The 19,761-nt window shown below is 36.0% G+C and overlaps 1 protein-coding gene across 4 annotated transcripts in view; it reads left to right on the top strand.

The window, feature by feature from the left end:
• Positions 1–19,761, top strand: part of LOC106672101 (trithorax group protein osa) — a 198,004-nt gene that overhangs the window by 84,397 nt on the left and 93,846 nt on the right. The window lies entirely within an intron of this gene.

The following is a 19,761-nucleotide window of genomic DNA, read 5'->3' as shown; positions in this document are numbered from 1 at the left end:
AAATACTTTTATTAAACCTAAATGTATTTGTATTATCTTATAATAAGCAATGTTTATAAATCCGAGGCCCTGAAGATGATCTCAATAAAGATCGAAACGTTGGAACGATAAGGAAATTGTTTTTCCAAACCTACGTCACACAAGACTGCACCTCACGATCAGCAAATGATCATTACTTCAAAATACTAAAAAAAAATTATATAAATAAACTTAAATTACAGATGCAAAATGTATAAATTGACGTTATTTAAAAAAAAATTGTTTGATGTATTTGCGTTGGGTGTAATGGAGCATTTTTAGGGTCTTTTTCTTTGATAATGATAAATAACTTGGTCATGTTCCTTTGTAAATGCATACCTTAAAGGAGTGAGGTGCATTTCGGTCTTTTATGGTGGAAGCACGTTATACGAAGGGGAGTTGAACTATTAATGAAAGAAGAAATTGTAAATTTTCAACTGAGTAGTAACCGGCGTGGATCGCGTGAGGGGTCGTTGGGACATGCAAGGGAGGCCCCGTCATTAGACGTTTTTCATTGATGGATATTTCATGAGCGCTAAGAACTATCTGTCGATAAAACTCCGCGATTAAAGATGAAACGGTTTGGACGAATCCTGGCGTGACGGTCCCGGGGTCGATGGGGGGTCATTATTTACGAGTTTATGGGACGGTCTTTCGCCCTCTTCTCTCTCCTCCCCCGGCCACGGCCAACGGTGAAAAACGAGGGAGGATAATTGTCGGGTAACAAGTGGTCGGTTATCGGCGAGATGCACGTTCTGGGACACCCTGTATAACGGAGTGGGAACTGTGCTGTTCTGGGCCCTGCGGGGAGGAGGGTTTGACTGATGGCTTGAGCAAGGTCAAGGTCCCGTTCCCTCTTTCTCTCAATCCCACTTTCCCTCTTAGTCTAATCCCATTACTACGCAACTTCAAATCCCTTTGATCCACTCTCACGATATTTACGTTTAGTATGATTGCAGACGGCGGAGGAGGCGTTCCCGAGAACAACAGGCCGTGACCCGCCGACTATTAAACGCCGATGTTAACGCGATAAATTTGATTTACGCCTATCCCATTGCTAAACTGCAACAAAGAAATTCTTTTATTGACAATCAAATAGTAAATTATATACATTGGGAAATTTATTCTTGTGGCCTGAGGAGTAATGAACCTGATTCTTTTGGCATTTCCTATTCGTTTTGGTCTCACAAGTGGACGACCAGTTGGTATTTCACGGATTTGGGCCATATCTTTTTTGGTGATTCTACACTATAAAGTATCGGGCAAATATCCGCCACTTCTTGAGAATACGCCGGTTTTTTTTTTCTCTCGATTATCAAAGTTAAACAACACGTAGAATACTATCCAAGGAAAAATATTGTTCTATTCTTCCTGCACGCTTCCTATAAAGATAACACTTTTTTACCACAGCCATCTTGATCTGTGTATCACGATATTTCCTGCCCTGTTTGCTATCTTTGCTATTTTGCTCTGTTCAGAAGTTAAGAGGATTAGAAAAATAGACTTTTCTACCGATACGCACCCTAAAAAAAGGTAGAGCAAACAAATTTACAAAAAAAAAGCTCAAGATGAGCCGGACTTACAAAGGGGACAAGGTTGGTGTCTCACGGAATTTTACCAAACTTTTTTTTTATTCTACACTCCACAATATCGGACACGTATCCGCTACTTCTTCTGAATAGGCCCTGGTATCGCCAAAAATATTTTAAAACAATTAATTAAGGTTTTCAGTAGAGATAAAAAAGTCAATGGCACGAGCGGAATTCGAACCCACGATCTTCGGCTTGATACGCCGCTGCTCTACCACTTGAGCTACCGTGACCTCGATCCACTCGGACACCAACTTCCCATCTCAACACATTTTTGAATTTTCCCCCTTTTTTGCCATCGAGGTCACGATAGCTCAAGTGGTAGAGCGGCGGCGTATCAAGCCGAAGATCGTGGGTTCGAATCCCGCTAGTCCCCTTGACTTTTTTATCTCTACTGAAAACCTTAATTAATTGTAAGATATTAATTGGTCAAGCGGACCACGAAACTAGTGAATTTAATATTTTAAAAGTTGAAATTTACCATTTTGTAATATTTTGCCATTGTACTTGCTCAAATCAACTATGTGAATATATAGTTTTGCTTGTAAAAGCTTTAAAATTTATCGATAACCAAAAAAAAAACTTAAAAAAAAAACTTTTTTTTCAAGTAATCCTGGTTGTAAACAAGTTGATCTTAAAATTAATATGAAATTTCGTTTTAGCACCTCTAGAGGCCCATAATTGTTCGTATGAATTGAAATTTATCGTTTTTTTGTAACCCCTAAAATTTTTCCGAGTTTTAAGAAGTCCTTACCGGTATATCTGATTGAAACAGCTATAATTCACAATTGTCTAAATGGATTTTAACGACAAACATACCATTTGAAAGAAATAGTTTATTGCATTCCGCCATTCCTCAGACCTCAGGATAAATCCCAAAAATGGTCTGTTTAGTAATCATCAATGCGTTATGCACATTTTGTAAATTTTCTTATTGAAAATTGCGAAAGTCGGCCAAGCCAAAACACCAAGAATAGAACTAAAGGTAGAAATAAAGGATCGAAAAGAACAGGTTCATCATCCCCCCAAGAAATTCAAAAAATTCTGTTTCATAAACATATCGTAAAAGCTCCTATGGAAAATTGAGAAATCTGCGAATATGACAGGACACTGTGTAAAAAATAGCCCAAAATGGTCGGAAACGACCAAGCTAATGGTCCATCACCCCCTCAGGCCTAACAAGAAATCCCTAAAGGTCGGTCTGATAAACAAATCGCCCAAATGTTTGTTCAACGTATGTGTCAAAAATCCAAGGGACATGTTTAATTGACAGTTTTTTACGATATGCGATCCATAGACCGAAATATCGGGTATGCAGATCCAAATGCTCAGAAACGACCAAGCTAATGGTCCATCATCGCTCATATCAACGAAATCCAACAAGTTCTGTTTCATAAATATACCGCAAAAATTCTTATTGAAAATTACGAAATGGGCGAATCTGACTGGCCAAAATATCTTAAAGATCATAGGAAACGACAAAACCGATGGTAGGTCCCTCACTTATCGGACAAAAAGAAATTCCAAAAGGTCTTTTTGATAAACATATCGCCAAATCTTCATTCAACGTATGCGTCATGTGCAAGGGACATGTTTTATTAACCGTTTTTTTTTTTTTATGATGTGCTTTTGACACAGAATATCGAGGTAGAGAGATCAAAATCACCTTAAACGTCTATTTTCTTCAAAAACATATCCTGGTCCGTTTATTCTCGCCTTAAGGCATTTTTAAAAAGCTGAACCACTTTTGTCTTACTGAAGGTTTATATTCAGCAATCATCCTGATATGACAGCATTTCGACTGAAGGCTTTAAACATGAGTATATTGAGAATTTTGCAGAATTTATGAAATTGCACATTCAAATTAAAAACGATCCGATACGACGACCCGGAATAGAGAAACAAGAGAAAACAATGACATAATTGCCGAATTGTCACCCATATGACAATTGAATCCATAAACCATAAACCTGAATGCGATCATAAGATATCTATAGGTATCAAACTAATTTGTACCTCTAAAAAAATCGAATTATTGTTTAATCAGATAATCTTTTTTGGAAAGCGTTTATCTGTTTGTCCATATTGACTCACAATCAGTGGCCAATGGATAAATTTATAATCTGTACCTGTTCGCAGTTTCAGTTATGCTAAAAATTACACCGTGTAAAAAAGCTGACCAGTATGATAACGACAGTAGGGTATGGATTAATTTGTTTTGTCATAATGATAGTGTGAGGGAAAAATGTTTAATTTTTCTCCAAATCTTTTCCCTTATTAATTTGTGTTTGTTTGTTCTCACGTTATCTAGTTTAGAAATTAAATTAAAACGACAAGGGAAGGAGAGAGATGTTTGTTTTATATTATATATTTTTTTTAACAAATAGCATCCAAGTGATAAGATAAAGCAGCTACTAGGCGAATTTTCACGTCGAATTTGTTTACCAGACTTTATCGGTGATGATGTATTCAGTAAAAATAGAAGGGATGAGAGGGGGAGAGAGAGAGTAAAAGAGAGAAAAGATTGTATATTGTTTTTTGTTTTTTTAATCTGCTGCACCTATTTGCCGAGGCCGGTAGGAAAGAGATAACTGGCTCTTTCGTTTAGTATTTGTCACAGTTCTATAGTCAGTCATACGTTCCTCGCCAATTCGCATAAAACGAAAACGTTTCCGGGTTTTTTTTTTTTTTTTAATGATCTTTACTAGGTTTTTTAGTTTTAGTTGATAGAATTGTACACCCTTGGTGCCAACAAATTAAAAAAGTAGATGAGGATACATTGGGTTAATCGTAGGCAATCGTATACCACATGAAATGAAATAAGCATATGGAATATTTATGTGATAAATTGAATGGAATGCACGTATACGATAAACCAAACAAAAGGATTTACAACCCTTTTCCAATCAATATTGAAATTTGGAATTACTGTTGGAAGTATATACAGCTGAGTGAGTCTATCCTACAGAAAAAATATGTAACTGTATACAAATAAAAATTTCAAGTATACATCAGAATTATTATTTGATGATTATTCGGAAAGCGTGAGATGCGGTCTAGTGTGAGGTAGGTTTAAAAAAACATTTTCTTTATCGGGCCAACGTTTCGATCTTTATTGAAATCATCTTCAGGGCCTGGGATTTACAAACATTGTTGAAATTTAACAAATACATGTAGGGTCTGGGAAACAAAGAAGTGAATTTATAAAGTGCACAAAAAAAATTTTTTACATTCAATCAAAGTATTTCTACTCACTCAAAGTGTTTGTCTATGAAGTATAACTTCACTTCTTTTTTCCACATCCTACATGTATTTGTATTTGTTAAATTTAAACAATGTAAATCCCAGGCCTTGAAGATAATCTCAATGAAGATCGAAACGTTGGCACGATAAAGAACAGTTTTTCTGAAACCTACATCACACCAGACCGCATCTCACGATTACTGAATAATTATAAGAATGTACTCTTATTTTTTGTTATTATATACAGGTATTGCATATAATAAATAATATATATGTATATATTATATATGTACATAGTATATATTATATATGTATGTAGGGAATTAAAGGTCTCCCACAAATAAAAAGATAAAGATTTAAAGTTTATTGGTAAAGAACACATAAACAAAAGTAAAAGGATAACTAGTTAACATTAAAATACATTAGCGTAAAAAGAAACGTGTTCGTAGGACCGCGTGGTGGTAACAACTCAAACTGTCAGCTGGGGCCCAGATAGAGGGGAGAGACAGGGTTCCCGCCATGTAGGGCCTCCGTTGACGTAGTGGCGGTGAACATCCTACATGTATATGTATAGATGTACATATTATATAATGATAAAACCTTGGGGTTGACACACGGGCACCTGCTTTTGGGCCAAAACCGGCAGGTCCTGCCCCTTTGCTCGACATCTCCCACATTAATAGTGGGATGTCATGCCTTGGCTCCATACAGAGAGCGTGTAGGCATGTGGCCGGATTTAAGAACGGTTCTCGGACACGGTAGTTAGTTTCAGGGTCCCCTTTTATGAGTTTTAGGGGAATTGGGAATTTTTTTTATTGTAAATAGCCGTCACATTCATTCACCGGAGTATTCTATATTCCACAGGGTTGAACCCACTCCATTCTAGCTAATAACTTAATTTTACTCACACACCTATAATAGTAAAATTAAAGTATACAATTAAATAACAAATTTAAAATCCTTAATTATATCAAACGTTTGCATGTAGGTAGTTCAGTTTAATCTTTTAATTAAGTTTTTTATTAATAATAGCATAAAGATTAGTAAAAGTTTTATGTACAAATAAGCCACACAACTAACTCTATTCAAGGAATGCTATTTTCCATGATCCAAACTAAAAATATACACGTAATTAATTAAAAATATAAATATGTCGAAGTATTGTAGAATTTAATTTTTTTTAAACATAAAGTACAATAAATGAATTCTTATCTTAATTCGCGGTGTTTCTTGAGGAACAATCGTTTCTTCTTTTTCTCATTCTACTTGGGATTTTCCAGTTCAGAAATTTTTCGTTTGCCAAAGGCTACACGTTAGTTTTAGAATTAGTAAATTGAATTCTCACTGTATTGGCTGGCAGCGTCATATTCACTTCATTGGAAAAAATATTTTCATTTCTCGATACTTCCGGCTACAGTTTTTTCCCCATGAAAGATCAATATTTTCAACAACTTTCTAAGCGATTTCCATTATTCTTAAATTGGAAGCTTGTCTCAATACGTTTCAAGTAGCATTAATATGGTTTTTACTAAATTCTTATTTATAATTTTTAAAAAACGCTTTATAGCGACTTGGCGTTATGGAGAGTCAACGCGTCAAAAAGCGATTTTATCCATTTTCAGGACCTTTTTCGCCCAGGAGGAGGCAAATATTGACGGCCGCGAATGGAAAAGGAGGTGGAAGATAAAATCTTCATTCAGTTAAGCAAATAGAGAAGCGGAAAAAGGAAAAAGCTTTGCGATAATATCTCATACCCCGAAAGGGCATGAAATAATCAGATTTTCTTCTTCTTCTTTTTTTTTTAACTCGATGTCCTTTTTCCGAGTGCGGAATATGGTTGAATAGGAAGCGTGTTGAATGGTGGTGTTTCAAGCAGACAGATAATCAGAGCATTTGTTGTACTACTTACGTAGTTATAGAAGGAAAACTAGACATCAAATGTCTTACAAAATCGTAGCATGCTGATGGACAAAAACAAAGATGGGCAGACCAAACGATAGACAATTCTTCAGATACATACTAGAATCTTTTACCTAGTCTTAAGACAAAAAAAACTGAATTGAAAGAAAAGTCAAACTCCTTCCTACTCGTCCTGAACCATGATTAACCGGTGGGCATCATTTGATCAAATGTAAAAAAAGGCTCCATTTCAAGGAACTGCGGAAGCTTTTGGCATCCGAAACAAGTCGTAAGTGTAGATGAAATAAGATTTAACGTATCCATTAATAATTTAAAAAATCTGGAGAAATATCTATCATATCTTGTCATCCGGGAGATGTTTGCTTTATATAGTTATTTTTTAAAGCTAAAATAACCTTAAATGTCATCTTAAAATCAACGTTATGTCATCCGTGAAACCCAGTGAACCGCAATTTGTCTTTTAACCCGAATCCTATCCAATCATCCGCTAACATCCAAGAACACCTTGAGCAAAATGAAGGACAAGTCTGAATGAGGAAAAACACACCCAGTGCACTTTGAAAACATTGAAAAAAACAGCCTTATCCTCCACTATAAATTACCAAGGAAGCTAGTTCCACTCAGGTCTAATAAGACTATACATACACGGTATGACGTGGAATCCTCCCACAAGACTTAGACAAATTGCCAGAAAACTTGGATAACCACGAAGACTTAAAAAAAGGCCGAATTATGTTTTGAACGTTAGAACTCAACTAATTGTGCAAGATCCTGGATCACTTTGGTCATATCTAGTGTGGAACTGTGGGGTTTCAAGCCATCCAGCATCCAGCGGAACCAAGCTTTACAATCAACTTTAGAGAAATTGCCATCTCTTTTGTCACTATCTACGATTTCAGTATTCCTTTGTCGGCGGACAGATAAGATCCCGCTTCCAAAAGTTCCAGACGAAGCTCTCGATCCGTCCTAACCCATAGGCCCCTCCCTAAACTCCCATCCCAAGAATCTGCCACGTTGCCTTAAACCCCGATGCCGTCGCGGCTGGAAATAAGACATTAGACAAAAATGTACAAATTGTAACGAAAAATAACCTCAATCACTCTTTAAAGACTATGTCTAATATCCTATTAACACAGGTTCAACTGTTGCAAAGGACCCAGGAAAGATGGTGTCTAGAAAACATAAAGTAACCTCAGACATCTTAAACGATATATATTTTGGCATCTGATAAAAAGCATTACTTTCCAGACAAAACATAACTTAAAGAAAGGAAAACCGAAGTAACCGGAGACAATTTTTAAAATATTCTCATTTAGACGTTTGATACTATTGACATCTTCTCAAGACACTTAAAGAACCGTAGTACATATAGACCAAATATAGTTTGGCAGCTAGGGAAGGAAAAACTAACCTGACGTCACCTTAAGGTCCAGAAATATAATGGGCATCAAGAAAATAGAGAAAAACTAAATTAACCTCAGACATCTTGAAACGAAATATATTTTGACATCTGAAAAAAGCATTTTACGTCCGTACCCTCGTCATAAATGTTAACGTTACCTCAATATTACATTCAAGACGAAACATTCCTCAGAGAAAGGAAAACCGAAGTAACCGCAGACAGCTTTTAAAATATTCTCATTTAGAAGTTTGGTACTATTGACATCTCAAGACACTCAAGTACCCTGATGCATCTTAAGACCACATTTTGACATCTACCGTCAGGAAAACCTAACGTGACATCTCATTAAGGACCAGTAATCTAGGCATCAAGAAAATATAGAAACACTAAAATAACCTCTTAGATCTTAAGACGAAATATATTTTAACATCTGGGAAAAGCATTTTACGTCTTAAAATGTTGGTTAAGATAAAGTAACCTCAGTATTATTTCCAGCCAACATATCTCAGAGAAAGGAAAAATGAGGTAACCTAAAACAGCTTTTAAAAAATTCTTAACTGTGAGAACCTTATTAAAGTGATCGATGTTCAAAATCAAGACACCTCAAATTTTTACATATCAAATGCCTCCTTAAGACGATAAAATATATAATTTTGGTCTATCTTGGTGAAGCTCGACCTGTTGATAAGGAAGGAATAATAATTACCTACTTAAAAAGTAGGCCAAAAGGCGCAAAAGATGAAAATACGAAGGTCTCGAAGGTCAAATGATCGGTTTAACCATTAGGGTCATAAATTTATCGGTTACAGATTCTTATTTGACTGTATTTATGGGAGAATCGATTAGGAGTTTTCAAATCAATCATATTTAAAGGTTTGGTTATTTTCCGTTGCAAAAAAAAATCTAGGGCATGCTAATGACCATTAGGTGCAGCCTGGGCTGAAATGTCGAACTGGAAGCCTGCTCACCTTGAGGTAAAAGCCTGAAATCCAACGAGCTCTAACGGCTTCTTGACATTTCCACTCAAAAACGATATAAATCATAAATATAATTAATTTACAACCACAAAACGTTTTTACGTTACAATTATTAATGAAAACTGCACTCTTGTTTTTTTTTTTTTTTTTTTGCAAATGGTCAAGTTAACTTTCTTTTTTTTTTAATGGCTGTAATATGTATTAATTATTGTTTGACCTGCTAATGGATGGTTTGTTCAGTTTGTTTGCATCTAAACTTTCTGGTCCGCCTAGTCTCGCTACATATCGCTGCCAAATTCGTTCAGGCAATTTAACATAACAGAACAAATTTTAACACATTCTAAAGGCATGCAAAGCATATTACCATATTAATTTCAGTATAAAGGTTGTTGTTTTATTTATATATTCTGTTTATATATTTCTTTATATTCTCAATTAAATTGAAATTATTAGAAAATTCTATTAATTATATTTATATATTTTTTATCGAGAAAACTAGGCAGTCTTCACGTCCGGTTAATCATGTATCGATGTATTCTGCCTGCGCCAAATTATGGAAGAGATGTTAGCGAAGGGTAAAGACTTCATGCTGCTGTGTGTAGACCTAGAATAGGCATTAGGAATCGGTACCCAGGGCAAAGATTTAGGAATATCTGAAACGCCTTGAGGTCTCCCCTGGCAATTAAAAATATGTATGCCGAAAATCGCTCCATTATAGAAGGACGAAAGTTGTCCTTTGAAAGCGTTGCGGTGACAAGAGGGTTGAAACAAGGCTGATGCCTATCTCCCACTTTATTCATAATATACCTCGAGAGATGGGATAAAAGCTGTGGAGGTATGGGAATCCCTGTAGAAGACCATCGTGTTCCATTCACTTGTTTCTGCAAATGACCAGATTTCCGCAATAGCCGAGTCGTTAGCGTGATAAACTCGTTGGTTCAATTCCCACAGATGCCCCTGATATTTTTTTCATACTCCCCTTCTCTCAAAACCAAAACTGATAGCGTTTTGGTTATGGAAAAAATAACGTAGTTAAAAAAATAAATTAGGAAATCGGTAAATCTTCATTAATAAAATTACTAAAAATTTATCCTTACGTCCGATAGATATCTTAATCTTCCTGAACCTATTTTCCATCTGACTGATGTGATTTTTTTTACTTTTCTCTCGGTAACTAAACAACCCCTTTGGGGTGATGGTATGGGGTGTGGGGCTTAAAAATGTCCCGATTACAAATCTCTAAAAACTGGGTCATTGTCAATCCCCCTCAACCGCCTTCAGTTAACTTTTACCTGTTTAATACACACATACAAAATCAATATCCTTATAATGTACTAATTACTTTTTTGCTTCTTTTGTTCCAGGTAAGTCTCCTTTCTACAAAGGTCACGAAAGATGAAGGTAAACAGCCTTTGGTCCTGGGGGGGGGACGATTCACCCTTCATTTCGGCTTCACCCCCAACCAACAACCCCCCCGGCGGAGGTTAACTAACTTCCGGTTTTATTGGCGACCCAAGTTTGTCATGTTAGGTCAGTTACCTCGAGGGCGGCCTTGTCTTTTTGCACCCTTTTGCCCTTGAAACCATCCCTTATTATCACAACATTGTGTTTAAACATAAATTATTGCTAAAGTAGGGTCATTTGAGTTTCGAGAAGACTTTGAAACATCATTTTTTTTTACCTTTCTGCCCCTTGTAAAACCTTTTGTGACTTTTTCCCGTGAGTTTATTCGTCGTTAAATAATTTTTTTTTTAAATAAGAAAAGATATTTTCTATAAGAAAATCTCATGACGCATCACTTTATCACCACTCGAGCCTTACATTCTATACAAATAATCCTACCTCTTTAAAAACCCATGTTTGCTTTTTTCCACGCTTATCTAAAGTTGCCCTGGATTACTTTATTTAATTAGGGGAACGTTATATATATTATATTATTGGCCAGAAGATTGATATTTTCTCGAAGAAATTTCCTAAAAAAACTCAACAGCCTACCTTAACCATTAATTTACTCACTATTTGGATGTATACGTTACTATCCTTCGCTTGTTAATAGCTGTATCCGCTAATCTGTACCTATAGTGCGACGGTGAATCTTAATTCGTCAAGAAATTAGATCTATTAGGTTTCGTGATTCGATTGACCAAATAAATTCTTTTCAATTAATTAAGGCTTTGGTTGACATAAAAAAATGGCAAAAAGGATGGAAAATTCAAAAGGTGGGGGTTGAGATGGGAAGTTAGTGTCCGAATGGATCAAGTCACGATAGCTCAAGTGGTAGAGCAGCGGCGTATCTAGCCAAATGTCGTGGGTTCGAATCCCGCTCGTGATACTGACTTCTTTATCTCAACCAAAGCCTTAAGTAGATTATTAGGTTCGGCTGCGGTGGTTGTAGTTCTTCCATGGTTGCCGTTGTCCTAAGGCACTTTCTTCTACAAACTGTGTTCGGGTCTCATTTACTTGCAGAGCACAATCTTTCTCAAATATCCTTTTGATGAGTCTTTTCCTGCTCTCTATAGTTTCTTTCCAAATCTCGCAAAAAGGTTTGGATTGTTTGTGCTCAGGGTGTGATTCCAATTGTCCCTAGTCGGTACAGTTAAAAAGATAACTTTTCTCCTTGGGACAACTTCCCAGACCAGAAGTTGAAGAAATCTCGCCTTAACCGTATACAGGCATGCATCAACAAAGCCGGGAAAAACTTAGAACCATTGCGGATCTGTTGGTATACCGATCAATGAAGCAATTAATCTGGTAGTCAGTCCCACTTCCTATGCACTGCCAAGGAAAAAAGTATAATCCGTAGTAGACAATTTGTTTGAAAGGAGAAAATGTTAACTTTTGGACAAAGAAAGCATAACTTAAGGCGTTTATGGGTCCCTGGACATTCAGGGCATAGAGGGAACGAATAGGTTGACCTGTTGGCCGAAAAGGGAACCAACGTGACTATGGGCCCAGAACCCTACTGCGGCCTAGCAGCCTACCACAAAAAAGGATACATCTTAAAATGGATCCTTAATGAGTTCAAAACCTGGTGGAACAATACCGCAGATATGAGGCATGCGAATTCTGGTTGGCGCGCATGCAGATACTGCCAGGAAGAGGAGGTGACCGCAGAAGACATTTTTTGTTTCTGTGAAGGTCTATGTAGGTGCATGTTCTTGCAACTAGGACAAGAAAAACCATAAGCAAGATCTTACACCAAGGAACCGCTGGCAAAGCTGGAGGCTGGTTAATTGTCTGAAGCTGGCCAGCGAGTTATAATTAACAGAGTAGCACAATAGATGTATTTAGGTCGAGGTGCAGCAGGCCTTGTGGCCGCCTCTCGCCGTTGATGTCATACAATCAACTCCTTGATTTATATCCTAATAAATCATATTTTAATTTAGTATTTTCGAAATGAAATAGTTTTCTAGTTAATTTAGAGAGAGAGAAACATTTCGGGCACTTCCTTACACACCTGCCACTAAGTATCCAGGCGACTCACTTTGTTACTAAGCAACTAGCTTGTCACCTCCAGTGTGGCCTTAGCCTTAGTTACATACGAGGTAATAATTCGGGGTGATGAACGCTACTTATTAACCATCCCAGCTACTATAGAAGTGTAAATTTGTTCATCCCCCCGTTTGATACTTTATTAATGAATTAACAGGCGAGAAAACACTTTAAGCTGTTTGATTATTGCTGGCAAGTTTTACTCTTTCCTCGAAGTTCACGAAGAACATTCGCTGTTCTGTTTGGGCTTTTAGTAATATTACATAAAATTTATTTTTATGCATGTTTTCCTTAGTTCATATTAATTAGGACGATTTCGGCAGTAATGGAATTATCCACCCAAGACGTTCTAAAGAAACGCTTTCATCGCTCGTTGATTCCAATTAAAGAAGGAAATCGTCGGGCTGACGTCTGATTAAAAGTCGGCTCGGTACTGAATTCTTCTTTTTTTCTAGGAGTGCCTTCGGCCTGTGCTGACTCTGCGGGTATCCGGTGACCGAGGGAAACTGGAAATTCGAAACCGTCCCGCACCTATCGGATATCGCCCGGTTATAATCCATTCCCAGCTAACCCCCTGCATTTAAGAGATTTTCTCAAGTTGAAATTCCACTTCAGCAAATAAGTTAAAAAAAACTGCCCCGCGTATATTTGAACATGTATTAAGTACGCTTTCAAATACTCTGATATAAACAGATTACTCGCAATCTTTTAAGGTGTATCATTTGGAAAAGTTGGAGGCGGTACAGTTTTTATCGAAGAATTGCGATAAGCTATCGTAAAGCAAAGTTCCGAATGAGCTCAGTTAGTTTAATTTACAGCAAGGTGTTGTTTGTGACTATAAGCAAAAATTATTTATTTTTTATTTACCATACATCAGATTCGAAGAGCATGTTGTAGGCTTTATAGAAAATTACTATAGATTTATGCTATCAATAATTTCAAAAGTGCGAGTTATAAAGACATTCGGTTACACCAAAAATAACATGAACTTATGTACATTTAATGTTAATTTGCCTGTAGATGAACCTCAAAAGACCACTGGCGATCGGCACTTATATCATTTGCTAAATTTTCTGTAAAATAATTTTATGTGTTTCTCGAATTTCATTCTCTCTCTATCTATTTATCTAATCTATCTTCTCAGCTATCGTTCATCTTTTACTATCTCCTTTCCCATTCTCTCATGTCATATTCCCTCTCTTTTTCTCTCTCTTTCTTCCTTTCTCTCTCTCTTTCTTCCTTTCTCTCCCTCGCTCTCTTTCTTCCTTTCTCTCCCTCTCTCTCTCTCTCTTTCTTCCTTTCTCCCTCTCTCTCTCTCTCTTTCTTCCTTTCTCTCTCTCTCTCTCTCTCTCTCTTTCTCTCTCTCTCCTCTCTCTCTCACACACACACACACACCTTCTTATCTCTTATTCACTCATTTCTCCTCACTTTGTTTCTCGATTATTATGTGCAAACATAATTTTGGTCCTCCGGGCCGGATGTGGGACAGACTTGAAGCAAATTTTCAAGCTTTTTTGTTGTTCGCCCTGTTGTTTGGTGTGTTTGTGCATGTGCTTATGGTGGCCTTGGATTCCCTGGTTCGGGAGAGTACCGATGATGTTTCTCCCGCTTTCGTTTCTTACCACTTCTGAAGCCTGTGGAAAAGTGAATTTATCTCAAACAATGAATAGTAAGATAGTGAAACCGATCGGTATTTTAGTCCCTGACTGATGGATCACTCAAATTACAAGAAACTGTGACAAGTCGTCGAAATTCCTTAATTTCAAATCTCCATCTTGTAGCCAGAGTTTTTTCAAACACACCACATCAACCAATCCAGTGGGGAGCTCGGGCTTGATCGAGTTTAATTCCGGTCGGCGACTATTTTTAGACGAAAAGCTCCTACCCCTGAAATGCGGGGTAATTTGGGCAAAAACTCCCACAATTCCCCACCCCGTAGTCCGGCGGTTTGTTTTCCCCCGTGACAATGCGTATGGGAATAAAACACGAGAGGGGACCCCGAATTATTCGATTGTTACAGCTGCGTGCACAGGACGCCAATTAGTCTCGCATGATGCCGAGTTTTGTTGACAATCGGCCTGTCCTATCTGCATCGCATTCTCCCCCCCCCCCCCCCATGGACGGACGGCCGTACCCGCGAGGGAAAAAAGGCAATTAGTCCTGGCCTGAATTAACAATTTTTTCACAGGTTTGCAGTTAATTAATCATTTTATTAGGGCATCTAACTTAGAACTGTCTGATTACTTAAATAAAAAAATAAATAACTTGGATGCTAAACAACATTCATTTTTTAAACTAATTATTTATAGCAGAACAAATGGGTTCATAAAACAAAATTATTCGCTACAGCAAACTAACAATTCTTAAGATAAGCTTGATTTCCTTGAAATTTATTTTAACGTTTAAATAATGTTCTCTTGGTTGTTATCTGGGATATGGTCAAAGAAAGATATTTTTAATTTTAAATCTTCGCTTTCAGGACTTAATCGTACCTTCTTCAGGGCTCTACAAAAGGATATACATTTTAATTTTGGCCAATTTAACATCAAATATATAAAAGAACAAGACACTCAGTTTTGATGCGATGATTTTTAATCAGAAGTATATAAACCTAAATCCTGTAATTTCATAATAAGACTGAAAAAGTTTCACTTTTTTTCTTCACCTTTTCAACTATGAAATGACATGACTAGTTTTGTATAATATCACAGACAGTAAAAATAAAAACAATGACTAATGTGACGTTTTTCTCAGGTGCGGTTTATATCATGTACAGGGAAAAGCTTTTTAGCAAATTTCCCCTCCCCTTTGCTTTTATAAAATTCATAAATAATAATATAAAAAAATAAAATAATATAATAAAAATATTATCTATAAACCTCTTTTAATGTACTAGTTTAACTATCTTTTTATAAAGTGAAAATGGTCATCATTTAAAATCCCACTATATATTTAACATTGAAAAGTTTTTCAGTGTTAACATGAAAAAAAAAAGAATTTAAGATTATATAGTTCTGACTAAAAATCAATAAGTAAAAAAAGGTGTACATATTTTGTTGAAGTCGTGAGGAGCGGTCAAGAATGAGGTTGTTTAGAAAAACAATTTTTTTTTTTTTTTCCTTTCGGCCTTTATTCGGGTCATCTTCAGGGCCTGGGTAAATTGCAAAACATATGTTGATTTAAAAAAATACAATTTAAGACGTAAGTATAAATTTTGAACCAAGTATTAAAAGTAATATTCTTTGGTCACATCCCTGATAACATCCAAGAGAACCACTGCATAAGTTGTTCGATAAATCTATAAAAAGTGTAGAGATTAGTGACCGTTAATCGATAGTTATTCAGATATCGTGAGATGCGGTCGGGTGTGATGTAGGTTTCAGAAAAACCTACATCCCACCCGACCGCATCTCACGATATCTGAATAAAAATCTACAAAACTTTACGTTCAAAGCCAAAGTTTAATTTATTTCATTTTTTAAAAAGAACAATAATAATTATAAACGGAAACTTATTTTATAAGATTTCATTGATTAAAAAAAAACTTTTCTTTTCGTATCTCATAAAAGCATGTTATGTCATTATAAGAAGTCAATGGAATGTCTAAAAAAGATTTTTCCGAGTTAACATAAAAACAAAAGTACACCGGGTTTCGTTAGCCGCAAAGTTCCCCGAGGGGAGTTGTGCAATACTGAAAACAACCCTTTTGTGCTGGTATTGGGCAAAAGTTCGTTGTCCTTCGGTGGTAAACCTTTTTCTGATTCGGCAGTTTTATGAAAGATAGACGGGGAAAGGTGATGTCCCCAGCATCCTTGGTTGATGGACCGTCGCCGATTTCCGTCTACATTTTTATGATCTAAATGAGTTTAGCGTAAGACTGAAAAACATACAGCAGTTAAAAAATATAATAAGAAAATAACTAAAAAGAATAACAAATTATTCAAAAATAGCCCTATCAAAGATGATATTGACTCGAACATTTTCCTCGTTTGTTAATAATAAAAAATGGAAAAGGGCGAGTTCTGGCATAATTGATTTTATTAAAGCTGAAAGTCTGGTTGTAAAAGACATTTATTTAATAAAAGGCTATCTGTATAGGAAAGGGGTGTCCTCCGGCTGACTGATTTTATTAAATTGACCGTTTTAGCTTTACATTCACATTTGTCAAAAAATTCTATATGAATGAAATTGTCCTGTGGTACAATTTGGTTGTCTATCGTTCTACGAAAGTCTACTGCTTTTATAAAAATCGTTCTAAATCCTACATGTTCAAAATGTGCTCAAGACAATAAATTTGTTTAAAAAAATATGCTACCAATCAGGGATAGTGCCAATTCGTCGAAAGAAAACTACAAAAATAAATAATCTTGGGTGATATTTTAACCATGGAAGTGTCTCCATCTTTCTGAGAAATTCTCTTACAAAATTCTTTCCAAATGACATTCTTAGTCTTCATATATATTAAAAATTTATTTGACCGCAGATTAATTATTTAAAAGTAAAATGTCCACTAGAACGATTTAAATCCGAAAATAGAGTAGAAATGGCCAAAAATCAACTGTTTTTCTTTCTTGGTTGATAACAAACCCTGCAAATACTGTTATTACTAATCCATATATGTATTTAATAGTCAAAATTCACCGTATTAATTGTTGTAATTATTTTTTTATCGAAGGTCTTGGTTGAGATGACAAAGCTTCGCGTCATGAGCGGGTTTCGAACCCATGGCGTAAAGCTAATATGCCTTGCTGGAAAAGCACAAAAATGGTGAGAAATTTGAGGAAAATTAAGGAAGACGTTTTGTTTTTAAACAATGCTTTTTAGAAATTCAGTTGAGGAAATTTTTCGATACATTTTCATTTTGAGGGGGTAGTGAATGATTTTCTAATATTTTAAATGGTTTGTTCTTTGTAGCAGACGTTTGATGCCCTTTTTCATTTATTCACTATAAAAAAACGTTAATAAAAAAAAATATTAACTGTGTTGTGCAGGCAAAATACAAATATTTATTTGTAGCAAAAGATGTTTTTTTTATTTTTAAGTTGAATTTCCCGAAAAAGAGAAGGGTGAAAAACTTCCAGCTAAACAATATTTCGATTAAAATTGAAAAAATGGCGAAATTAAAGCTAAAAGCTTAAATTGTTAGCACAGCCTAAAATAAGACCTTTTTTATCGTGGTTCAATATCTTGTCAGCCCTTTCTTTCGATTTTTTTAATTTTTACTTAATACAACAGAAATCGACGGTTATTTTGAATTTTTACATGGGAGTTAATTAAATCTTCGAATGGCAAATCCCAATTTTATGGCTTGATGATGTTGAATGAAAGTTGAAATAATGAAGAACGCGAAATTGAAGAGAAAGACTCAAATTATGCTTAAAATTCGCCCGGATAGCATAAAGTAAGACTTGTTTCCTTTTTCCCGATGGCAGCATCTTTTCAGTACTTAAGTTCTGCTTTATTTGCATATCAATCAACCAGAAAACTATGGCAAAGAAAGCGAAATTAAAGCTAAAAGCTTAAACTTACGTTTAAATTCGTTAGCACAGCATAAAGCAAGACCTTTTTTTAACATGATTCAATATCTTGTCAGTCCTTTCTTTCGGTTTTGTTTTTAATGACTTAAACTTAATGCAACAGAAAACGACGGTTATTTGAACTTTGGCTTGGGAAGAGTTTGCAAAATAATGGTCAAATTTTGGCATATTCGACTAGAATTAGGAACAATCAAAATCCCTTCTATCTACATTAATTAGATCTTCGAATGGCAAATGACAATTTTATAGCTTGATGATCTTAAATAAAAGTTGAAATAATGAAGAATTACGCGAAATTGAAGCCAAAGACTCAAATTATGCTTAAAATCCGCCTGTATAGCATAAAGTAAAACTTGTTTCCTTTTCCCGATGGCAACGCATCTTTTCAGTGCTAAAGATCTGCTTTACTTGCATATCAATCAACAAAAAAGTCTATCTTGAATATAAAGACTTATGAGGCTTTTGTAGAACATTAATAGCCAAATTTTGGCGACCAGTGTTAGCTTAGTTGAGGGAGGGCAGCGTTGGCGCATTGGCCCGCGCATGCGGCTATGCTGGAGCGAGGAGAGCACCTATAAACGATATCGATATGGAATATAACTCCTTGTAATATTTTTTTTCTCTTTTAATTCCCGTTGGCTCTATTTCATTTATGATATCACAAATCGACGATTGCAGAACAGAGATAGAGAGAGAGAGAGAAACAAGAGTTTGTTATACCATGCAAGCAAAATGGCGAAGTAAATATGTTGTTTTTTGTTTTCATCTGAGAGAGAACGGCTGACGTCCTGTACAAAAAATACCGGGAGAGTGGCACGCGAAAACAACTAGAACGTTAGATCAATAGTGATCTGGTGACGCAATTTCCTCCAATCGACTCAAGCATCATCTAAAGATGACAAAGGAAAGACGGATTTTGATTAATTAACCAAAATTGTTATTCCTTTCATCATCCAGAGAAGTAGAAATCCTATAATTACTACAAATTCAACTTTAAAGATTCTGTTAGACAACTGACTACAATGCGCAAGCTTTGCTTTATAAAGTGCTTATAAGTACAAAGGATACACGAGTTGATACATGGTGGAAAGCTTCTCTCTTTTCTTCCTATTCTTCACTTGCCTCCTATTGATGGATAGTCAGAAACCTAGTGCACTTCTACGTCGCTATGACCCTACAGAGTACATCAGGAGAATTGGTACAGAGATAAAACGTCTTGTTTTTCTTCTGAACCTTCACCTACTCCATATCAGTTGATACCTAGTGACCTGCCACGTCATAGTCCACTATGAGCGTGGAGAGTCGACACTCATATAAAAATGTCTTTTTGTCTACCAAACCTGCACATATTCCATATTGGACTTCCCGCTTATGTCTGATCCTTCACGTACACCATATTGGCTGATATTTGCTGATCAACCCTAATGACCTTCCACGTCATAGTCCACTATGACCGTAGGGTACATCAGCAGAGTTGACATTCATATAAAACGGTTTTGTTTGTCTTCTGTACCTACACATACTCCATATGGCTGATATTTGCTGATCAGATATATAGTGACGTTCCGCGTCACACAGTCCAC

The sequence above is a fragment of the Cimex lectularius genome, unplaced genomic scaffold (genome assembly GCF_000648675.2).
Source record: "Cimex lectularius strain Harlan isolate CLEC.00 unplaced genomic scaffold, Clec_2.1 scaffold93, whole genome shotgun sequence".
NCBI classification, from domain to species: Eukaryota; Metazoa; Arthropoda; class Insecta; order Hemiptera; family Cimicidae; genus Cimex; species Cimex lectularius.
Note: the sequence above shows the minus strand (reverse complement) of the source record. Positions and strands in the feature narration are given on the sequence as shown.